The sequence below is a fragment of the Podarcis filfolensis genome (genome assembly GCF_964270895.1).
Source record: "Podarcis filfolensis genome assembly, chromosome: 17".
Taxonomy (NCBI): domain Eukaryota; kingdom Metazoa; phylum Chordata; class Lepidosauria; order Squamata; family Lacertidae; genus Podarcis; species Podarcis filfolensis.
This window is the reverse complement of record NC_139621.1, coordinates 7,188,921-7,213,533: the sequence shown is the minus strand read 5'-3', so window position 1 is coordinate 7,213,533 and position 24,613 is coordinate 7,188,921. Positions and strand designations below refer to the sequence as shown.

The following is a 24,613-nucleotide window of genomic DNA, read 5'->3' as shown; positions in this document are numbered from 1 at the left end:
TTTTGTACTGACACACACAGTCCTTGCACATGGAGAACTAACATGTCAGGGAGGAGGTTAGGCTAGAAGTGAACCGTTTCCTCTCACATCGAATTTTGTACATGCAGACCATTTTTTGAAGAGAAAACCATTTGAGGCATGTGAACCCCGCAATGAGCAGCCAGAAGTCAGGCCAGGCCCAGATTGAGAACCAGGCCTAAAAGACAGGATATGCAAAATTGCATTCTGTCCCAGGTCAAAAACGATAACTTTCTGGGTTTCAGAAGGAAAGACAGTGGAAAAGAGAAAACAATACAGTCGGCACCCAGTCGTTTTGGGATGAGAATCCAGCTCTGAGCAGCATATGCTACGTTCCAGCAGTCCACCCTAGAGACCGGCAACTCTCCATGTGTCCTAGAATAACCTTGATTCCCCCTCCCCTTGTAACCCAGAATCATTTTGACTCCCTAAATACCGACGGCCTCAGCCCCAAATACCATGGAGCAGGAATGTTGGCTGCCAGTTTGCAGACATGAAAGGGTGTTATTCCTATTCCACACACACATTACAGTAAAGAGGCCCCTCCTACGTCCTGTCTCATCTGTCTGCCCTCACAATTACTGGCCTGGGAGGGGCTAAGGTTTTAAAAAGGATTTCCCTTCTTTGACTAAAAGTCAGTGACTTTCAGTGGTAAGTTCCCAGCTCAGACTCTTGGCAGCTGGATACTCTCTCTCTCCTTCTCTCTCTCTCCCTCCCTCTCTCTTATCTTCTTGCCCTTTTTCTCTCTCTCTTTCAAGGAGGAATTATACAGCAGCTGGGACCTTCTTACCAGGAACATTCAGATTGCCTAGGTAAGCGCTAACTTTTTTGCGGTTTTCTCTGCATCTTGCAATCTGGCTCTTCAGCTACAATTTTTTTTAAAAAAAGTATTTCAGCATGTGTTGTGTGTCGTCTAGAAATTGCTCCCCACGGCGGCAAAATGTTCTTGGATGGTGTTTGGTTTCATAATGAAGGGGATTTGCGTCATAAATCTCATTCACTTTCTTTAAAAAATGTAATTCAGAAGGCAGCTGGGGGAAAGTACGAGGGGAATTCTTCTACTGGGGGCCACGTTTAGGACTTGCTGCTGGTGCAGGCAGGAGTTTATCACAGTCATGGGGTCTTCCTTTGACCGTGGACTGGCGTAGTTGAGAACCCTGCCGGACACACCCGAAATCTCCTTGAAGTGTTTCACTAGGGAGACAGAGAGAGAGAAAGAAAAAAAGAAAGATGAAAGTTGGTTAAACTGCATTCTTGCTCTTTAGATCCTAACAGAAGCCCCTTCAGGAAGAATGACTTTAGCAAGTGCTGCTGCTTTCCTTTGCTAGGTGCGTACGTGAATTTGCTTAACCCCACAGTGTCAATTGTAAGTACAGCTGGTATAGAACGAAGGCACCTGCCCCATTTGTACAACAGGCCTTTCTGACCACTTCCAAGTGTGCTCTGGCTTTTGTAAGGCTGAAGTGCCTGTTCAGAGCAGGCATGCAGGAGAATGTTAGTCCTGCAGGAAGATTCTGCCTGGGCGGAAATCTGCATTAATATGATTAATACGGTACAATTTTCCCTTAACCCGCCGTGGCAAAATACAGTGGGGGTTGATGAGGATGTTCCAGACACAGTTTGAGAGGACAGAACCCTCCTGGAGCATGCTAGTTCCCAGGCGCGCATGGTGCTTGTCTCAGCGATAAGCTCCTTTTCCGTGCGTATGTGCATGAGATGTGGGGAATTGTGGTATGTTGAGAAAACTTCATTCGGGTTGAAATGTGTCCGGGCCATAAAGAGACGTGGTAACACGTCCCCACACAAGCAGCAGGGTGGAGGTAAACAATCCAACCTCCTTGGTGAATCTGGCAAACAAAGACAAAAGAAAGAGAGAGACATAACTTTGGCTGGGAATGTTGAGTGGCTTCCCCCTCTGTTGAGTCTCCTTTGAGGTTGTATAACCGCCCACAGCTAAGTTATATAAGGACAATTGGAACATGATGAGGCATCAGTTTTGGGTGGGGGCAACTTCCTCGTCCGTGGTACCCTCAAAATGGCACCAGTCACACACTCTGCCTGGCTCACACCCATAGGGAGAATGATTCATTCTTTCCTCGTAGATTTACTTCTCCATTTTCCGCGTGAAATTGCTTCTGCCGGGACGGATGGTCCTTTGCAAATTTCAGGGCCACTCCCTTTCATATTTTCCATTCTTGAAGCCCAGACATGCTTGTTGATAGTAGACTTGTGGCGCTGCTGGTGTACCCGGGGACAGACAGAATGGCGAATTTATATCGACGCTTTTCTCCCTTTCGTTTTGGTCTGCAGCGAGTCACATACTGAGGATCCCCCAACTTTTCACTATTAAGGGTGGCCCAAGACATTTGGTGCCTGGAGGGGGAAATGCAAGCTTGAGCAAAATGACTTCCATCAGGTTTGCATAGGGAAAAGTGTGCCCCATTGGGAGACAGATGTATATCAGATCTTTCTGCCACCCCCCACTTGCCTCATTGAAATACTACATTTGTTCTGTTTAAGATTATTTCATTACCTCTCTCTCTCTCTCTCTCTTATTTATATAAAAGCTGCTATAGCCTCCCTTTGCACAAACTCACGTTGGGGTAGAGAAGCTGTACTGGAGGGGAGGGCTGTTTAACCCTTTCCCTCTGGGCTAGCATCCCTAGGCAAATATATATATACAAGTATGTTTTAAATTTTGAGCTTTAAAACGATGTCGGGACATCCATTCATCGTTCTTACTGCGTCATATGCGTTCTGGCCCTAAGCATCTTGGGGATGATTCCTGCTCGGGTCACTTCTGCAAATGTTCACTTCTTTCCCCTAATTTGCACTCCTAGGGAGTCTAGCCTCGGTTTCAGAAGTAGAAGCTACAGCCAGGGTTGTTTCAAATGGCTGAATATGGAGGAAATCTCCTAAAAGAGGGGGAAAGGAATAGGTGAAATCCTACAAGCCCTTGTGGAAACTTGTGAGCATGATGTACTTTGATGGAGGCTGAAGCGAGGAAGTGGATTTTAGCAGCGGGGACCCTTGCCATGCGGTCTCTTTTCCAATTTATCAGCCCTCCTCCCATCACCACTGCTAATCGAATAACACAACATTGTGACCGTCCGAATCCTTGTCTTCTGAACTGAATGTGTTTAATGTCTCTTGAGTTTTCCGATCAGGGGGGAATTATTAATGGACAATATGGGAAGGGCCTTCTCTTTTGCAAGAGGGTAAGGAGGCAGCCATCAACACAAGATGTGCCCTTCCTCTCTCAAGGCACAGCACTTTATAAAAGGAGGAAAGTGGGGGAGGAATAAGTGTTTGCCTTCTGGTTGCCCATTCCTTTTCTCTGTTATTGAAGAAGAACTTCTCCAATTGTGTTTGTGCTGTCTGCCCTGATGCTCCCCATGATTAACAAGTAAAGTGTAGCTCTATTATTCTTACTTTTGCCAACAATTACTTACTTATTGATTCATTCATTTATTTTCAAGTGCCTATACCCACAAGGCACTATGCAAAGTTCTTCTTTTTGCATTTTATATAGTGTTAAACTCCAGTGCAATGCTGTGGCAAACGCGACACCCGTATAAATTCTAAAGCGGCATCTCCTCAAAGTTTCAGGCTAGAGGAACAATTGCTGGCCAATGAATGCAATGCAGGGCTGCAAGCTTTGCTCAGGTTAATTAGTAGCTTCCCCGTCAGCTCGAGCTTTCGTCAATTAACTGGTGGAGGACAATTTACATTGGTGAGGGCAAATTTTAATTGGTGGGGCAAAGGATTCTTGGCAATTCGCCCCCCCCCAAAAAAAGCCCCACAGTTTTTATTTTTCAAGTTTTACATTACAGCTTGGACAAATAAATACATTGCAAACTGTACAAAGAGATGAAAAATTACTATATATAGGTTCGAAGTGGGGGGGGGGAATTACAGCAATTATATTTATAATGACATCGTTCACAATTTTAAACTGATTAAAAGCATTTTAGAATAATGTTTTTTGAGGTTCTGGTTCTGGTGTATTAATGTAATAGGGGGATGAAAAGAAAATATTTGGTTTTTGTCTCATTGATTACACTGTAAATTATGTCACATTTCCTTCAAATTCCCCAAAGGAAGATTTTATTAAAATACAAATTGATTTGAATTTACTGAATCAATTGGTTTTAAAAGACAAATAAATAGACATCTACAAATTCTTTTAATGGCTGGACAGTCCCCATACAAGGGTACCTACCCCATTGTCATGATGAAGGATGCAAGTCCAGCCCCTGTAGCCCCCGGTTTGGATTTGGGAGTGCCCCACATGTGTGTATAGGAGGGAAGCTGGCAAAGGGCTTGCGTTTGCCACACCAAATTGTTTCTGCTCTTGGGAACAGAATTTTCACGTCCCACCCTGCTTCCTAACATCAAAGTGTCGAAACAAGCATGTACCTCGAGAACCCAGGCTGCAGCTGTTGGGGAATCACCATGTACGGGTGTGTTGCACATGGTGAACGGCTTTTGTGTGTGTGTTGTGGCGCTGTTGTTGTTGATGATGTTTGATTCCAAACACCATGTGGAACCAAAGTCAGGACAGCAATTCTGTCATCTGTTTGATGCCACCCTAAATACCTTATATCGGGGTAGGCAACCTAAGGCCCGCGGGCCAGATGCAACCCAATCGCCGTCTCAATCCGGCCTGCGGACAGTCCGGGAATCAGCCTGTTTTTACATGAGCAGAATGTGTCCTTTTATTTAAAATGCACCTCTGGGTTATTTGTGGAGCCTGCCTGGTGTTTTTACATGAGTAGAATGTGTGCTTTTATTTAAAATGCATCTCTGGGTTATTGGTGGGGCATAGGAATTCATCCCCCCAAAAAAATATAGTCCGGCCCCCACATGGCTGAAAAAGGTTGCTGACCCCTGCCTTATATAGTATTGAATATTACAAGGAAAACATGGACTTGAGAATATGCCTTTCCTCCCAATAATTCCCCTTCCCTTTGCCCTGCTCCTAACCTCTCTGCCGTATCCCCTCGTCTCCTTGATGCCTGGGAGGGGTTTGCAAGATAAGCTATTTGCTCTGGAAGCTTGGGTGTTACCTTGAGATACCACAGCGACTGGCACCATTAATAAGATATAAGTCAGGGTACCAAGATCATTTGCCCGCATTTGTCTGCATTTCTTCCTCTGACCCTCTCCTCCGGCCATGACCTTTCTCTGCAGTCCGTTAGATGGGCCGTGTGTGTGTGTAGACTGCTTTTTGACATGGGTGCTTCATATTTCGAACCTGGGCCTCTCTGTGTGTTACAGCCTGAAGGGGGACAAAGGAACCCCTGCACAGAACTTCAGATCGTCTTTGAAAGTTGATCCGGTAGGCTGACAGTCGGTGCTTTTAATATACCACTTCCCAGTTTATGTGTCTTTCTTATTGCTGAAATCCCCAAATTGGTCAGGCCAATCAGAGAGGGGAAAACAAGCATTGGTGCAACAAAGAAGGAAGCTAGTGGAAGAGAGCTGTAGACGCGTGATTCACGTAGTGCTCGATGACTGTGGAGAGCCCTTGGCCATGGCAGAGACGGGCCATTGCAGAGACGCCAGGATTAACTGAGCATTCACAGACGCACAGGCCGGATCCTGCAACAGGCGGACCTTGGGTTGCAGAGGTAGTAGGCCCACAAAAGGCAAAATGAGGTTTCAAAATCAGGGCAGGCTTGGAGGCAGGTTTCAGTGGGAAAATAAACCGCAGGGGAAATTTCTTGCAAGCTCCATAGAAGTAAACCGCAGCTGGGCAAGAGCACAGCCGTTCACTCCAGTGGGGCTTGGGGTGGAGAACTCTGCCATGGTTTCTACCCCATTGTCAGTTAGTGGGAAGGGTTTCCATTTGGATTTTTTTGTTCCAGGCACTTAAACGCTTTCAGTGGCGTAGTGTGGGGGGTGCAGGGGGGGCCGGCCGCACCGGGCGCAACATCTGGGGTTAGGGCAAATCCACGGGTTAGGGGGCGCAAATTACTTGCCTTGCCCCGGGTGCTGACAACCCACGCTACGCCACTGAACGCTTTCACTTGCACTGTCCTTGTGCACATGAAGTGGCCTAGTGGTCTCTATGCAGACCTTGGGTGTGGCAGATCTGGTATTTTCCACTGGCTTTGGCACTCAGCGAGAGCATGAATGAATCACCACTGCCCTGCCTTCGATGGCTGTTTTCCCCTCCCTACTTCCAGTTAATTCCTGTTTTGCATAATATCATTGAGAACGGGTGTTATACAACACGCTATAGATGCAGACTTGCCCATGTAAGGTTCACAGCCGAAGTGCTCAGGGTGGGCAAAAACTAGCAGCGCCCCACCGAAGCCATGCTCAAGTCTACAGCAGTGCCAGAGGTGTGGCTCTCCGTGCTGGCATCCGTCTGTCTCAAGAGACAATGGAGTGCGCCTCCGGAGGTGCAGTCAAACGGCTGTGTTAGCAGCACCAAATTTATGGAAAATTTATGTTGGTGGATCCTCACCTCCTTCCCAAGTCAGTTTCGACAAGACCCTCTCTCCCTAACACCTATCATTTTGTTAGCTATGGTAGAATAAATTCCTTCCCTTTTCCACTTGTTCATGACTGTATCAGCCAAAATCTGGGCAAAATCTTTAAGGGATCTTCAGGACTCCAGGAAAAAGGTGGGAAGAATGGTGTGAAGACCTTCTTTGTGCTGAGCTCTGTGTCTTTGCTTACTGCTGTACATTGCTGCTGGCACAGATTTGTGGGGTGTGTTTTTTTGGGGGGTGTAACATAGCCGCCACCATCTTAGCTGATGTCTGCTTGTTGAAAAATGATGGAGGTTATCGGCGTTTTGAATCTGTTTTTATTTTTGCGAATTTTGTTTTATTGTTGGTTTTAGTAATACCGTTTTTTAAAATGTACTTTTTATTATTGTTAAGTCGCTTTGTGAGGCTTTCCTCGGAGCAGTGGCACATAGATATTTTAAGATAAATGCAAACTAAAAATAAACAAAGGGAAGCACAAATCGTCGACTCGCTTGTAGTTCAAGCGCAGCCGTGTCCCTTTTGGGGGATTGTAACTTGAAGAGGGTGGTTGTCTCATCTGCTTAAAAATGTCTGTAAGTCCTTTTTAGGTTTCCCATTAATTCCAGCGTTTGCCGATTGCCCAAGCGTGTGCACCCCCCAACTTTCAAAGCTGGACACCTCACAGCCACCTACCAGGCTATTAGAAATACAGAGAAGTCCCAGAGAGAATTTGGGTAAAGATTGAAAAAATGCGGGGATGAACAAACAGCTCTCGTTTGGAAGATCCCAATTAGTGGTTCTGAGCAGCTCAGACGAGCATGTGTTGCTGATCTTGCAGCTGTTAGGGGTTTAGAAGGGGGTTGTAGGTTATCAGTCGAGCGCATGCTTTGTGTGCAGAACGCCCTGGGCTCAGCCCCCCAGTGGCTCCAGCTAAAAGGATCTCAGACAGGCAAGGCTGGGAAAGACCCCTAGAGAACAGCTGCCAGTCAGAACAGACAGTACTGGGTTTAATGGCATAATGGCATCTGTCCATGTGCGCAGGACCGGCCAGTTCTACTTAGTATACAAAGCTGACTCTCTGCACTGAGCCCAGGCCCTTGGTTGTGAGTTTTAGTGCCCAGCTCTAGTAAACTGCACTCTCAGTTTACTGTGGGCTGAATAATTTGCGCTTTCAAAAAACAACGCAGGAACTAAAGCAGAACCACCCTTCTCTCGTCTCCAGATTTTGCTGTGCAAGTTCTTCATCCATGTAATTCATAAACTAGGGGAAAGTGTCCATAAAAGAAATCCACATTAAATGCTAATGAAGTTTCATGAGGACTTTAAAAACAACTAACTAACTAACTAACTAACTAACTAACTAACTCACAAGCTGATTTGGAGGAAGGAATTTCATATTGGAGAAGGGAGTAATGGAATGAGAACTGACAGATCCGTTCCTCCCTCTTCTCAGTGTCCCTGAATCTGCTTTGGGGATGATTTATGGCTTCCAGTCTCTTGCCCCCGCATGCTTGGTGCTTCACTGGTTGCTATGTCTCAAATAAGGCATGTCCTTACGGTTGCCAGACCCAATTTCAGGTGGCTTTTCAAGATTCAGAATAGCACAGGAAATTCAGAAATGAATCATTAGAGACTTTCGGCCTTCTTTTTGATCGTGTCAGTAGTTTTCTCTGCCTTGCCCTGTTTGTGAAAGGAGACCATTAAAGATAATATTTGAGATAAATGTTAGCAAGAGGGGCTTAGAGCAGGGTTCCGTCCTTTCTTCTTTTCAATAATGAGACTACTTCTGACTTGTGAAGAAATGTCTGAAGATGTGAAACCCAAAAGCTGTAAGACACATCCCCCCAAAAATAAAAATGAAATGGGCAAAAATGAAAAAGAATATAGGTTATAAAATTAAAAGGGGTTTTTTATAGTTCCGTAATATTTGGAAGTGAGAAGAGCTTATGTATGTGAGCCTCATTAAACAATATAATGAAAGCACCTTCAGTTTCTGCCATTTCAGCAGCTATGTCTTAGAAGCCCCACCTAAAATGGCGTGTCTTGTGTGTGAGCGACTACAATTATTTATTCCTCCAAACGATTCAAAGCAGGGGCTGGATTCGGCTGAATGTGCACAAGCGTGCAAACCCACCATGCGAGATTGACCCCTTGAAGGAAACAAGAGGTCAAGTTCATGGGGCAATTCGGGCATTTTATGGCAGTTTTGTGGTGAAAGTGAAAAACGATGAGTTGGTTCCTTGGGCGATGCGGCAGACAGATCTTGCAAATAAATGCTCCAACATGAGGCTGGTGACTCACTGTAGCCTGGAAAACCTACAAAGTGTGGCTTGAATCAGGAGAAAGCCGGTGGAGGCACATGTTGAAGTTTGTCTGAGGTTTCATAAGGCATATCACTGTGCTAGGGTGAAAAACAACAACACCCTAATCCGCTGCATAACCATAGGTCAGGTGACAGTCTAGGAGAAAAATGGGGGGAGAAGGAAAGCAAGAAGAAAATATGGTTTGTTCCCAAATTGTAAAACAGAAGACATTGCACTTAAATGGAAGAAGGGGTCTAAAATGCTGGCCTGCTGTCAATAAATTTCTTCTAAAAGTGGGTGGCTGTGCGTGAGTACTGTCGATGGTTGTGCTCTTTTAAGAAAAAGAAGTGATTTTCCTAGTAAACATTATCCTGCATACATGCACACATAATTTTGTTTGTATGCCGTCTTTCCAGACTTCAAACCACGCTCAAGGTGCCCTACGGCAAGAGAGGAATACATAGCTACGACATAATAAAAGCAGTTATAAACAATAAACGAAACATTTAAAAATGCACAACCAAACTGAACAATTTCCGCATAAATCCCAACAAGATCGAAAATAAAGATACAAAAAAAAAAACCCAACAGCAACAATAGCAACAACCCCACACCCAACCCCCCTCCACACAATACCCCAGCTCAAGAAATATAAGAAGTAGTTGCTGCTTTGGTGACATATAGCTCATCCGCAGCCTCCTATCTCTCCGTTCTCTCAATTCACTGCATAGCCTGAAATTGGGGAGTAATCAGTTTACACGCTGGTTTCGGGTGAACATGGGGATTGGTCAGTTTTCTTCACTGTAGTCAAATGCCAAAAGGTGACAGCGACCGTCACCACAATAGCTTTCTTATGTATCTGCTCATAAAATGTGTCTCTGTGTGTGTGTGTTGGTGGCGGCGTATGAGCCAGGAAAGAAAGAAAAGTATCCAATGGGAAAGAGCATGGGATATGAAGATGAGTCGTTTCACTCCGCTTCTCCCACACATGTCCTGTGTTGTAAAAATTAGATGCCACCCCCTCGCTTAGTAGATTAACTGGACAGGTGCATTTCAGACCCTCCAAGTTTCCCTATTTTCCAGGGACACCCCTGATTTAGAGAAGCCGTTCCGGTTTCCGTTTTGATCCTGCTTTTCCTTAGGATGAGCCTATTTTCATTGGAGAAATGTTGGAGGGTATGGAATTATCTGACCCCCGAGCCGTCTGAAGGCAATCCTGTATTGGGAAGGGTTTTGTTTTTTAATGTTTAATGGTGTTTTTATATATGTTGGAAGCTGCCCAGAGTGGCTGGGGCAACCCAAGTAAGATGTGCTGGGTATAAAGAGTAAAAATATTGTTTTGGAAGGGGAGAAATGTTGGAGGCTATGGCATTTACATGGCGGCTGCTGTCGCTCTTAGATTTTATTTTGACCCTCAGGTGCTGGGCACAGGAAGGATGGACCCTTGCAAAGGCCTCTGTGCTAAGTGGAGAGTGTGGAGTACGGCAACAGGCAAATTCACATGCCCTTTGCATATGTGGAAGCCTCCATTTTGATAAGTTGTTTGTGCCCATGGGTGTCTCTCTCTCTCTCTCTCTCTCTCTCTCTCTCTCTCTCTCTCTCTCCCTCTCTCTCTCTCTCTCGATATATATATATATATATATATATATAAAATTTTATTAGTTTTTTAACATATCATTTTCAACAGTAATTAAACATACTTTTACATCTTATTCCGTTTTTTTTTACTTTCATCAGTCCTGTCTGAAAATTTTCCAGTCTAATCTCTTAGTATGCATTTCTTATTTTCCCTATTACATTTCAAACTCATAACCAATATCTCTATCTTTTTCTACTTCGTAACACTTCGTATATTTCTCCTTACAAAACTTCTTGTAGTCCTACTAGCGTAATTTGTTGATTACAGTTGCTCTTGGAAGTAAAAAGGTAAAGGTAAAGGACCCCTGACAGTTAAGTCCAGCCACGAACAACTCTGGGGTTGCGGCGCTCATCTCGCTTTACTGGCTGAGGGAGCCGGCGTTTGTCCGCAGACAGTTTTTCTGGGTCATGTGGCCAGCATGACTAAGCCGCTTCTGGCGAAACCAGAGCAGCGCACAGAAACGCCGTTTACCTTCCCGCTGGAGCGGTATCTATTAATCTACTTGCACTGGTATGCTTTCAAACTGCTAGGTTGGCAGGAGTAGGGACCGAGCAATGGGACCTCACCCCATCGTGGGGATTCGAACCGCCGACCTTCCGATTGGCAAGCCCAAGAGGCTCAGTGGTTTAGACCACAGCACCACCTGCTTTTAAGCAAATGTGGCGGTGGCAAAAGCTGGACCTGGGCAGGAAAAGTATTTGCGGGAAACTTATGAGTGGCTTTTAAACTGTACAGCCAGGCTCTAAAAGTGTGAGCCGAACTTGTTGGTGGAATCAGATATCCAGCCGGGTCAGTAAGCAGCAGCATTCACCTTGTGGTTCAGGGCTAGGGATGGGGCAGGAATTATTTCTGTTTTCATTTAAATTAGAGACCACCTAATTTGCACTTTGTGAATCCGTATGAACGTGTCCACCAGTGAATTTTGTACTGCAGGTCTCCCAAATACATATGTATATATCAGGGGGTGCATAAAAATGCATATTTTACTGAAAATAAAAGTAAAAGGCATCTGGAGAAGTTGCTTGCAAAATGATTTATAGCCGTCAAAATTGCATATGAAAGTGGTGTATGTTAGGAAAAAAATTGTACTACAATGTTGAGGAATTTTCATGAGGATTTTTTTAAAATTGCCAACAACTGTGAAAATGAGAACAGCTGAACTTGGGATTGGGAAACCGATTGGAAGATGAAAAGGACATAGTTGTCCATCCCTATTCAGTACCATCCTGAAGTGTTTCCCCCCATCTTCACCCCATTGCTTGCCCTTTTGTGCAATCGCCATTCATTTCAGCCAGGCACATGCAAAGGCATTGCTAGCTAGTTGCACCTCTGATTGTGATGAAACCTTTCTCCCTACTCATCCTTTCCGGAGACTTTGGGAGGCTGGCAGAAAGTGGGTAGCATTGTTTTCAGCTCCCAGGTCCTGGAGTGGGACCCGTGGAACTATACATAAGAGTCACACATCTGATTCTCACTCGGCACACTCCAGATTTGTGGTGTGTCACTTTTCATGTAGAAAAAGCAACTCAAATGTATTTAAAATAACCAGGAACAATCTGAAAGGTTGATCGACCAGCCTATCACTCATGCAATTTGTAGAATTAAGGTGACAGATCTGAAATGAAGCATATTGGCTGTGCAATTGGCACACTGTCCAAACCTGGGATTATGGTTAAAGAGCTGTCCACCTTAACACACCTTGAACACACCTTGGCTATAGATCATGGTTAAGAGGAGAAACCCTAAGTATGATCCCTGATTTGGACAACATGCTAAGTCAGACTTCGGCTTAGCTGCCATGGTGTGCTGACTTTGGGAAGCAGTGTGTTCACACTAAGCCAGTGGTTCCCAAACTTCTTCTCTGGGCCACACTTTCAGAATAAAAATTTGCTCGCACCACGCTGATTTATTATTATTATTAAGAAAAACATTGTAAAACAAAAAGAAGCAACTCTTAACAGTGCTTGTATTATAACATAGAACACAACTACTTTGTAATATGATCATGGGACATCCAGAAAGTGGAAAACAACACAGCTGCATAAGAACATGAATCATTCCCAAAATATAATTATAAATGAGTCTTCTCCAACACTCTGTTCGAATGGAGATTCCGGATCACAGCTAGGATTGTCTTCAGTATCACTTGATGCTCTCGCTGTCATTTTGAAACGGTATCTGTAAACAACAACAACAATTTATACTATAATATACTACACTGAAATGTTTAGATGTTTCTTTGTCTTTGAATCTTCCCACAACACTTGCCACCCTCTCCTGCCACACCAGTGTGGTGCGGCACACCCTTGAAAACCGCAACACTAAACCATGGTTTGGGTTAGCTTAGCGTGATGTGCAAATGGGGACAAGGTCAGAATCTGACTGTTCCCCAGTCCGGTGTGTGTAGCTAGGCCATCCCACAGAGAATTAATGGGTTGTCTTGATGGATGGATGCAAAAAAAAGAGAGAACAAATTATTGGAGAGCAATACAGTACAGTTGTTTTGGCCTTTTGTCTACATCTCAGACTAGCTTGCAGTCAGGGGCAATAGAAAATAAATCAAGACACCCCAGCTCTTGTTCCAGTTGCTTGGATTGATGTGAATTTAACACATATCTGTTCTGGGCTGTGATATTTCCCCGGTCTACATCCAGTAACTGGGCCAGCCCCTGAGTTTTTGTAATTAAAACCATCCAATACTGAAAAGAGCTTTGCTTCTTCTGGCGCAAAAGGTGTCGCAGGCAGAAATCTTGTGTTAACTGCAGGGCTCTGGCAGCTGTGGTTGTTGCATGTGCACGATCTTGTGGATTGGTTTAAGGCTTAAACCATTTTACAGCGCTGGGTGTAGTAAGGCTTTTAAAAAGGCTTTCCAAATGTGTTTCTAAAATAAAAGTGATGGAAGCCAGTGAGCAGGGGCTCACTTAAGCACTTTAAAGAGAGAGCGCTCTCAGTGGGCAGAGAGGGAGAGGGAGTTGAGAAAGTCTTGCTAGCAGCCTGGACAAAGCAAGTCCAAATATTCCTAAATGTATGTGTTGGGACATGTTTCTGTGAGGTTTCCCCCTAGGCATGTAATCTGTCTGGAGAAGAGTAATTAATGTTCGGTAACATTTTTAAAAGATGGCAGCCAGGCTTGCAAAACACATGCTGCCCTGCAATTTCGAAACACGGTTTGTTTGTTTTTTAATTTTAAAGAATCTTTCTACACAATTAATATATGCATACAACATACAAAAGAAATAACTTTACGTATGTTGTATTTTGCTAAGAGGTTTTGGGCTGAATGGTAGCGGTACTGACATCTCTGGCAGTGGTTGGCTAAGCTTCTCTAATATCGTAGAGTTTTAAGGTGGGCAGAAATGGCTGCCATTGGGTGAGCTGCTGTTATTCTAGAGAATGGCAGCAGGGCAGGCAAAAGGGCATAAAAAAGGTATCTGATAAGGCACTGGACAAAGAGAGCCGTGAGTGAGTTGGTGTGTGCCCTAGGAAGGAGAAGGCCCAAAGGAAGGCGTTTGAGAGGGGGAAAGTGAAAGAGCAGAATGGAAGAGAACACACAGACAGGCCGGCTGCAAAGCTGAAGCTCATACTGTATATCCATGTGAAATATACCATACTTTTCCGTGTATAAGACGCCCCCATATTTGGGGACTCCAAATAGAGAAAATGCGGGGAGATGGCACAGAGTTGTTGAGCTTTTTTTGTGGGGAATTGCCGACAGTTGCTAAGCTTTTTGGGGGGGGATTTCCCAGACTTGTTTAGCTTTCTTTGGAGGGGGGGGGTTGCCGCAGGAACACAATAGCCAATCGCTAGGGCCTTGCAGAGCCAGGCAGAGGCCGGGCCAGGTAGATAATGGGCCCCCCTTTTTTTACCCTGGGGATAACTGAAGTCTTTAAATAAGTAAGTATATAAATAATTTTCACAAAAATTATGCTGACAAATAATTTTATTTCAAGGCTTGAACCGTATCTGCATATAAAGACAAAATGGAAAATATAGATATACAATAGTGCTTTTTAAAAATACATAGGGAAAAGGATTATTTTAAATATTTACATTTAAAACCCCAGTGTATCCCCTGCAATTGTGAATATGCTGACCGAGGCCCCCTTTGGAATCGGAGGCCCAGGCCAAGTGGCCCATATGGCCCACCCTCTGTCCGGGCCTGCCAATCGCACGCACATCGGCGATGCCACCAATCATCTGCATGTTCGCCAAAGGCAAGCACCAGTCGCCTGCCCAATTGCCGCAGCAGCCAATAGCCAGCAGACCTTGCCGCACCCACCAATCACCCGCAAAAATGCCGCGGACAATATCCTGCTCGTGGCAGCCACCAATCACCTGTCCCACCTCTCCACTATCCGTGTATAAGAATAAGACCCCAAGTTTTAAGCATAATATTTTCATAAAATAACCTAGTCTTATACATGGAAAAATACGGTAACTGGGAAGAATTTAGGCTGAAGACCACTCTGTAGTGGCAGCTGGTACAATAGGGGCATGTGGGACAGAGGGAAGGACAGACAGAACTAGGGTTATACATAGGTGGAGAATAAGCCCTGAGAATAATTCAGCAGGACTTTCTTCTGAGTGGAATGCACAGGATTTCAAAAGCACCCAAAATGAAGGGGCGACACCAGAAGCAATCACATGTCTGCCTTTTAAAGTTCTTCCTTTATTTTCAGTGCAATCCCACACTGATCAAACTCAGAAGTATGCTCCATTGAGTTCCTCTAAGTAAGTAAGTGCAGGATTTGCAGCCTTCATTCACAAGCATGGAAAGCACCAGTTACTCACCCTCCCACCTCGCTTACGGATCTGAAGACATATAGTATATCTTCTGAAAGGTGCTCAGAAACTTCAACTGGCTCAAAGAGCTGCTGCCAGATGATTGACAGGGGCTGGTTAGAGGGAGCAGATGACTCCCTTGTTAAAATAGGGTTGCCATACGTCCGGAATTTTCCAGACATAGCCGATATTCAGCCCCCCTTAAGCAGCGTCTGGGCGGAAATCACTGAAATTTCTGGGGAAATCTGGACATAGGGCAGCCCGTGTCGGTAGTGTAGATTTTGACAATTTTCATTCCATGTTGGTAGTGTAGATTTTGACAATTTTCATTAAAAATAGCTCAAAAACTCTTTTGTTGAGATTTCGCCAACTTTTGTGTCCGGATATTCACTTTTTGAAATATGGCAACCCTAGTTAAAATAGCTCCACTAGCTACCAGTCTGTTTCCAGGCACAATTCAAAGGGCTGGTTATGAGCTATGAAGCCCTGCATGGCTTACGTCCAATCTATTTGAAAGAGCGTATTCTCATATCTGAAACCGCTCAGGTCTTGAGGCCCTTCTCAGTCCTGCCTCCTCTCTCCTTGGTGGGGATGTGGGAGACGACCTACTCAGGGCTGCTTCCAAGCTTTGCAAGTCCCTCCCTAGAGAAGTTAGACTGGCTCCCTCCTTGCTGTCCTCTACTAGCCATTGAAGAGCTTCTTATTCCAACAGGTTATTGTGAATTGACTGCTTTATAATGAAAGGGTTGGTGTTGTGCTGTTTTTATTGTAATTATTTCTATGTTTTAAACAGATTTTATATATGTACATAGTTTTAGTTCTGTTAATGCATTTTAATGATTGATTTTTCTGTTATTTTAGTGGCCGTGTTAGCCACCCTGGGTCCCGTCAGGGTAAAAGGCAGGGCATGAATGCCTTAATCATAGCAATATTAAGAATAATAACAATGGAGCACAACTTCATTTGTCCAAACTGAAAAACCGCCCATGCCACTCTGAGCTGTTTATTTCTATAAACGGGATGCAGGTGGCGCTGTGGGTTAAACCACAGAGCCTAGGGCTTGTCGATCAGAAGGTCGGCTGTTCGAATCCCCGCGACGGGGTGAGCTCCCGTTGCTCGGTCCCTGCTCCTGCCAACCTAGCAGTTCGAAAGCACGTAAAAGTGCAAGTAGATAAATAGGTACCGCTCCGGCGGGAAGGTAAACGGCATTTCCGTGTGCTGCTCTGGTTCACCAGAAGCGGCTTAGCCATGCTGGCCACATGGAAGCTGTATGCTGTCTCCCTCGGCCAATAAAGCGAGATGAGCGCCGCAATCCCAGAGCTGGTCATGACTGGACCTAATGGTCAGGGGTCCCTTTACCCTTTATCTATAATAAAGTCATACATATACACAATTATAACAATTAATTAATACCTAATCCAAAAAGGAGACCAACACTCTCAGTGGGGGTTGATTGTTCCAATTTGTTTCTCTTCAAACACACACACACACACACACACACACACACACACTATTTTCCCATCTGAGAATAAAGTGTTTGCGTGTGTATACCACATGTGGATTAATAGAGAAGGAAGCAGAGTTCCAAGATGTTCAGACAATCCCTTTAGCAACTCAAACTGCCTTAGCGTAACAGATGCTTATTAAAGGAACCGGGGGAAAGCCTTGTATCCATATCCTAAGACTAGCTTTGGACATTTGTAAATTGCAAAATATCAAAAGCATTACCAAAAAAATTACATTTTTAAATAAGGGACATAATGAATGTGCACAATAACCTTAATGGGCAGTTGACACTTCAGCGAGTGAGGAATGGCCATTAAACCCTTCAGCCCCAGACACGTTTCTAGTATGGTCATTGTTTGCTTCATGGCAGGGAATCCTAAGACGTTCAAGTGAGACACACAATCAGAGAGAGAGAGAGAGAGAATTAACAATCTGTGCTACTTAACATGAGTGACAATCAGGGATGAGGGTAAATTCAATTCAGTTCACATTTAAAGGTGAATCCACCGGATTTGCAGTTTTCCGAAACAATAGGAGAACTAAAACTCTTGGGAAATTCTTGCTTCTCCGAATTTTGCATTGCAGTCCGCACGCCAAATAACATGTACAAAAATGCATCTGCTTGCGGGAAGTGTGGCTAAAAAGGCACGTATTACAGAAAGTATGCGAAAATGTGTTATATTAGGGGGAAATGCTTTGCGAAAATGTGTGGTATGCGAAAAATACGGTAGGAGAAATTGGCACTGATGAATTTTCGTGAGGATGTTTTTTTAAAAAAGATTGCAAACTGGGGCGGACATTTGGAGAATTGAATAGAAGATTGGAAAAATGAGAAACAGAGAGAAACTGAAATGGATAAATGTGCCCCTCCCTACTGACAACGCACTCTGCTGCAGCTCTTGTTTGTTTCAGTGGGGTGGGGGGGCATTCACAAGAGACTTCCCTGACTGGTTGTGCCTTGTATTAATTAGTTAGAGGAGGGGCCTGACATTTTAATTTTCTTCCACAGGCACCAAAATGTCTTGGGCCAGCTGTAGACAAGCCACATTTATATTTCACCGGCTCACTTCCTCTGTGCCTTTAACTCTGTTTCCAGTCCTGCAGACAACTGCCATTCTCTTCCACTTACAGCTCCCCTCCTCTCCTAATTCCCTGCTCCGTCTCGTCCTTGATCTCAGCCCCTTTTTAGTATAATGCCATAACCCCCTTTTCCCATATACAACTATAATACAAAACGCCTTTTGTGTGCTAGACAGCCCAGGGCAGGCGTGGGAAGCTGTAAGCCAGCTGGATCCATTACCGCTGAGCAGAGCGTGCAAGATCTGAAAGTCCCAAAAGCAGAGACTGCTTTGAATCCTGCCCAGTCTGAATTGGGTGTGTGCTGCTGCCTTGGGGAAGGGGGGGGGGAGAGACTGCTGAAGCAGCCCCCCTCCGACCAGCCTGCCCTGCTCACAAGGAGGAGAGGGGCTGGCAAGCTGCTCCTAAATCTCCCTCATCAGAGGTTTCTCAGTCCTTCGCATGGGGCACTCATGTCTCAGTTCCAGGCTCCCACATTTCCTCCTGGGACCTTTTCTTTCCTGTGCTGCTATATCTAGGAACAGTCTCTGAATATCCCTTCAAAGATTCCATAGTCTGGGAAGACAGGCGAACTAATATCAGTGTACTGGAAAAAGCAAAGATCACCCGTGTTGAAGCAATGATTCTTCAACATCAACTTTGTTGGACTGGTCATGTTGTGCGGATGCCTGATGATCGTCTTCCAAAGCAACTCCTCTGTTCCGAACTTAAAAATGGAAAGCGGAATGCTGGTGGTCAACAAAAGAGGTTTAAAGACTGTCTCAAGGCAAATCTTTAAAAATGTAGTATAAACACTGACAACTAGGAAACACTGGCCTGCAAGCGCTCCAGTTGGAGAACAGCCTTTACCAAAGGTGTCATGGGCTTTGAAGACACTCAAACCAAGGACAAAAGGGAGAAATGTGCTAAGAGGAAGGCAGGCTTAGCAAATCCACACCGTGATCAACTCCCGACCGGGAACCAATGTCCCCACTGTGGAAGGATGTGTGGGTCCAGAACTGGCCTCCACAGTCATTGTTAAAACCGTGTCTATGGAAGACAGTTTTACTCGGCTACGAATGATCACCAAAGAAGAAGAAGTAGTCAACGTAAACCGTAGCTGTAGTTGGAGCGAGATAGGATTGCCGGACAGTGAAGGCTGTAGACGCTGGAGAGCTGGAACACTAGCTAGAGCCTCAACATTGGCCTCCTTACCCAGCAAACCCTACTGTTCTGGTCTCTTTTGGGAGGAAAGGTGTGATATAAATTCAGTTGTTAATAATAATAATAATAATAATAATAATAATAATAATAATAATAATAATTTATTATTTCTACCCCGCCCATTTGGCTGGGTTTTCCCAGCCACTCTTTGCGGCTTTCAACAGAACATTAAAAACAGAATATAACTTCAAACATTAAAAAAACTTCCCTAAACAGGGCTGCCTTCAGAAGTCTTCTAAAAGTCAGATAGTTGTTTATTTCCTTGACATTGGTTAAGCAATAACCAAAAAATTAAACACTTTCCAACCAGCCGCACCACTGTGACATGCGTGTAACATCCAAGAAAATCAGCTGATGTGAGGGAAGAATTATCCATCTGTCATCCCAATGGATCCACTCAAGGGGATCCACTGAGGGTGCTTTTTCTGAGCCTTCCCCTCCCATTCCGCCACACCCAAATTCTACAGCTGGTGTTGCCAGTTTGCAACCTGGGGAGCATGTCTTTACCTTCCCTCCCCGTCCTGTGGAACTGCAAGGGGAAGAGATCCGACGAAAGGACCTGGAGAGAAAGGGAGGGAGCAGGTACTGCCACCTGGACTCCTGCTTGGTTGCTGCATCTAAAGGTAAACACCTGGTCATCCAAGTTGCAGCCTGGCAGCTCTAGCCTGGGAGCATCTTAGGGAAAAACTACACATTATATCAAGTATAAAGGGACATGCCACTGAAAGCATTGCTGTGCCAAAGCTGATTTCATTTGTAGCTTGCCCTTCCGAGTCTTTTGCAACTCGTTGCTTTTGGTGGGACAGTAACTAGACTAACATTTACAAAGAGGCAGAGCGTGGCATCCAACATGGATGGAGCAAGGGTGTGTGAGGATCAAGGGTTGAAGAGATTGTCTGGCATTAGAGGATGCAGCTGAAGATCCTGTGGGTCAGGCATGGCTTCGGAGAAGAGCTGGGATTTTAAGATGTTGCGGTGGCAGATAGAGGAGCTGGGAAGAACCAAGAAGACTGGAACAGCAAAAGGGAAGAGGTGTTCCTCTTCCAGATTTATTGGGGCCCTTCGGGTGCTGCCTCAGCAATGCTCTGTCACAGAACCTCTTTCAGGACCAGGACTTGTGAAGTAAATAAATAAGACCTTTTGTAGCTCCTGTCCATTCTAATGGAACTTGCGCAGGCAAATTCCCAGACGGATTGTGCCCCCGTGGGGGTCAGATCTGACACTTTTAATCTGCCAGCTGAGGCAGTTGCTGTGCTGTGTCTTGCCTGTGACCACGACTGGGATAGCTGCCATCTAGAACAGTCCTAAATATATACATATAAAAAAGGAGGGAATCCCTGGTGTCTAGCATACATTGAGATGAGGCCTTTGGGTTTATACTACAGCTGCAATGTTCGGTTGTTGTTTTACTCTATTAAAAAATGTTAATAAGCTAAAAAGGCGGTCTTGAGTTTATATAAACTATAGGTGACAAATACCATCTTAAAATAGGCTTTCCCCCTTTTCTCCAGTGACTCTGGACTTCATAGTCTTAGACTCCCACCCACAACTTCTTTCAAAATGTCGTGAGCCAGCTGTGTTGTGTTGGGTGACCCCATCATGCTCCTTCTGCTGGCTGGGCCCCCCAATGTCTGCCTCAAAGTCCTGCTCACACACCAGAAGAATGTGTCTTCTAAGAAGATGCCTCTTACGACATCATCTAAAAATAAAGTACAGTCATACCTCGGGTTACAGACGCTTCAGGTTGCGTTTTTTCAGGTAGCAGACCGCTGAAACCCGGAAGTACTGGAACGTGCATGCGCAGAAGACCAAATCACAACCTGCGAGTGCGCAGATGCGCCGCTGCGGGTTGCAAACGTGCATCCCGCACAGATCACATTTGCAACCTGAGCGTCTACTGTATACCTCTCGCTACAGGAATATAGCTTTCCCCATATGCAGTTTTCAGCAGTGCAATCCTATGCATGCTTACTCCCAGATAAGCATGTATAGGATTGCAACCTGAGACGTACATAGTTAATCAGTTTGCATTCAGGTTGCAGCTCTAGTTGGGATTGCTTAGTCCTAGGGCAGGTGTTATTTGGAGATGCATGAACAGAAATATCATATGTTTTTTTCCCCATCCCTGACGACTGGTCCTGTTAGCTAGGGATGATGGGAGTCGTAGTCCCAAAACATCTGGAGGGCCGGGTTTGCCTATGCCTGGGTTAGGGTCATGCATGAGGACTTCCTTCTTGACAGTAGGCTCTCTCCCTTGGGACAAGGGGTGCCCAAGCAGAAATTACTCTTATACCTCACTCATTTCTTCCCTCATTCATTTTTTTCCCTTTTTTTAAAAAAAGATATTTATTGAGATTTTACAAACAAAGAAAATTACAATATAAGAAAAGAAAAATAAAAAAGACAAAGAAAAAAGATACAAAAGTACAGGAAAAAAACAAAATATGTAAAAAATAAAAAAAACAATTAAAAACAAATGAAACTTTTCATGTCTTATATTTCAATTACTCGTTTCCTGACCTCCTCACACCTCCCTTTTTTGTATTCCAGTTCACATAGTTAATTCAGCAAATCCTTTCCCTCTTTGTTTTTATCCTAATTATAAATCTTGACATGTTAAACATCATATTTTCATCTAATTATCAACCCTTTTTTACATATTCTTTTAATTTTGTTACTAAAACCATCTCATTTCAATCCTGCATCATTTTAACATTCATTAATTTTACAGTGTTTCTGCAGATAGTCTTTAAATTTCTTCCAATTTTCTTCCACCAACTCTTCTCCCTGGTCGCGGATTCTGCCAGTCATTTCCGCCAATTCCATATAGTCTATCACTTTCATCTGCCATTCTTCCAAGGTGGGTAGATCTTGTGTCTTCCAATACTTCGCGATGAGTATTCTTGCTGCTGTTGTAACATACATAAAAAAAGTTCTGTCCTTCTTTGGCACCCATTGGCCGACCATGCCCAGGAGAAAGGCCTCTGGTTTCTTCAGGAAGGTATATTTAAATACCTTTTTCATTTCATTATATATCATTTCCCAGAAAGCCTTAATCTTTGGGCACGTCTACCAAAGGTGAAAGAATGTACCTTCATTTTCCTTACATTTCCAACACTTATTATCGGGCAAATGATAGATTTTTGCAAGCTTGACTGGTGTCATGTACCACCTGTATATCATTTTCATAATATTCTCTCTTAAGGCATTACATGCCGTAAATTTCATACCAGTGGTCCACAACTGTTCCCAGTCAGCAAACATAATGTTATGTCCAACGTCTTGTGCCCATTTATTCATAGCAGATTTAACCGTTTCATCCTGGGTGTTCCATTTCAACAGCAAGTTATACATTCTTGATAGTATCTTAGTTTTGGGATCTAACAGTTCTGTTTCCAATTTTGATTTTTCCACCTGGAAACCAATTTTTTTATCCATATTATAAGCCTCCCTTATTTGATAATAATGAAGCCAATCTCACACTTTATCTTTTAGTTTCTCAAAACTCTGCAATTTCAATTTGTCGCCTTCTTGTTCCAAAATCTCCCAATATTTTGGCCATTTGGCTTCCATATTGAGCTTTTTCTGAGCCTTCGCTTCCATCGGTGATAACCACCTTGGGGTTTTATTTTCAAGTAAATCTTTATATCTTGCCCAGACATTAAACAATGCTCTTCTGACAATATGGTTTTTAAATGCTTTGTGAGCTTTAACCTTGTCATACCACAGATATGCATGCCACCCAAAAACATTATTGAAACCTTCTAGATCCAAAATGTCTGTGTTCTCAAGAAGCAGCCATTCTTTCAACCAGCAAAATGCTGCTGATTCATAGTAAAGTTTAAGGTCTGGCAGGGCAAATCCACCTCTATCCTTAGCATCAGTTAATATTTTAAATTTTATTCTGGGCTTCTTGCCCTGCCAGACAAATTTCTTCCCTCATTCAACATAGATTGATGCAGCATGCTATCACACAGATAGAGCAGGCACTAGGCTAAAGTAGTATCAGAACAGGCCCTTAGAGAAGACTTGGGGAGGACAGGGCAATAGGTTTTTTGGGAGGGAGGGGGCTAAGCATCTTCAGGTGTTGCCATTAAGGAAAACAGTTGTATTTAACAAAGCGTATGTCAAGAAATGTTTCCGAACAGTGAAAAGAGCTGGGTAATAAAAGACCACATGGCAAGGGACTGTCAAGATGTCTAAAATACATATCCCACCTGTTGGTTCAGAAGGGTTTTGGGGGATCTGTGCTCCTGGAAATGCTATCAAGTGATGACCCCAAAATTCATAATTACCAAGTTGAGCACATGAATTGCTCCAGCTCCCAGTGCTTGGCTTTCTCACAAATTCAGCACTGTTAATCAGATGCTCAAAATCATGTGCTTTGTAGTTGCTCCCTCTTGACGAAGCTTGTGTTGACTACTGTGGGCCAGGTGGGCAGGCTACCTGACAAAGCAGCAGTTTGTCCAGTGACTGTCTTCTCCTTTTGGGTCAATTCACTTGCTTATTTTTATGTGGTGGTCTTCTTCCATCTGGATCCAAAACCCTGGTTTTGTTTCTGCGCGGTTGAATTTCCAAATGGCTGTCATGGCTGCTGCTGCACGGTGACTACAAGGCTGTGCTAAATAATCTCCACCTTGAGCTTTGGGATGGCAACTGGTGATTTCATTGGAGTGTTCTCTTACTTGTGTGAATGAATATTCACTCTTTTAAAGCACTGTCTCGTTTCTTCCGGCTACTGCTTCTGCTTCTTTCCTGTGTTAGTCACATGAGTGAACCCACCCAAGAGGGAATCATGCAGTGAATGGGGTGATATCATGATGCTGTGTCAATCAGATTTGGCTCCACATTAGTCTCACTGAAGGCAAATGAGGGTAATTTATTAAATAATGAATTTTTTTACATAAGGTCGCTGAAGAAAGCATTATATACATACATTTTTTGACTGCTAAAAATGTTGCTGAAAAATGGCAAGTAGTTTTGGCTCTCTGCGCATTCATTTTGTCCTATAAAATGCTCAGTGCTGGGACGAATGGCTTTTCAGAACAGGAAAGAGAAGACCCCTCTCATATTGGTCAAGGCATGAACATATACGAAAAATTAAGTCACATGAATGGCTCTCAGTTTTGGTCCCAAGACAGCCACATCACATGCCTCAAGGGTGGTATGCTATGATTATGGGGCGGGTGGTGCTGTGGTCTAAACCACTGAGCCTCTTGGGCTTGCCGATCAGAAGGTCGGCGGTTTGAATCCCTGCGATGGGGTGAGTTCCCGTTGCTCGGTCCCAGCTCCTGCCAACCTAGCAGTTTGAAAGCACGCCAGTGCGAGTAGATAAAAAGGTACTGCTGCGGCGGAAAGGTAATTGGCGTTTCCGTGTGAACTGGCTTCTGTCATGGTGTTCTGTTGCACCAGAAGTGGTTTAGTCATGCTGGCCACATGACCCAGAAAGCTGTCTGTGGACAAACGCCGGCTCTCTCAGCATGAAAGCGAGATGAGCACCGCAACCCCATAGTCGCCTTTGACTGGACTTAACTGTCCTCGGGTCCTTTACCTTTTTTTTACCTTGCTATGATTAAAATCGTTATGAAGTTGATACAGTCTTA

At 44.2% G+C, this 24,613-nt stretch overlaps 1 long non-coding RNA gene across 1 annotated transcript; it reads right to left on the bottom strand.

The window, feature by feature from the left end:
- Positions 1-1,726: 1,726 nt before the first annotated feature.
- LOC310752424 lies at positions 1,727-10,371 on the bottom strand. Its single transcript, XR_014542950.1, has 3 exons — positions 6,043-10,371; positions 4,241-5,899; positions 1,727-1,865 (listed from the first exon to the last, which is right to left on the bottom strand). It is a non-coding gene; the product is annotated as an uncharacterized lncRNA (long non-coding RNA).
- Between the last annotated feature and the right edge of the window lie 14,242 nt (positions 10,372-24,613).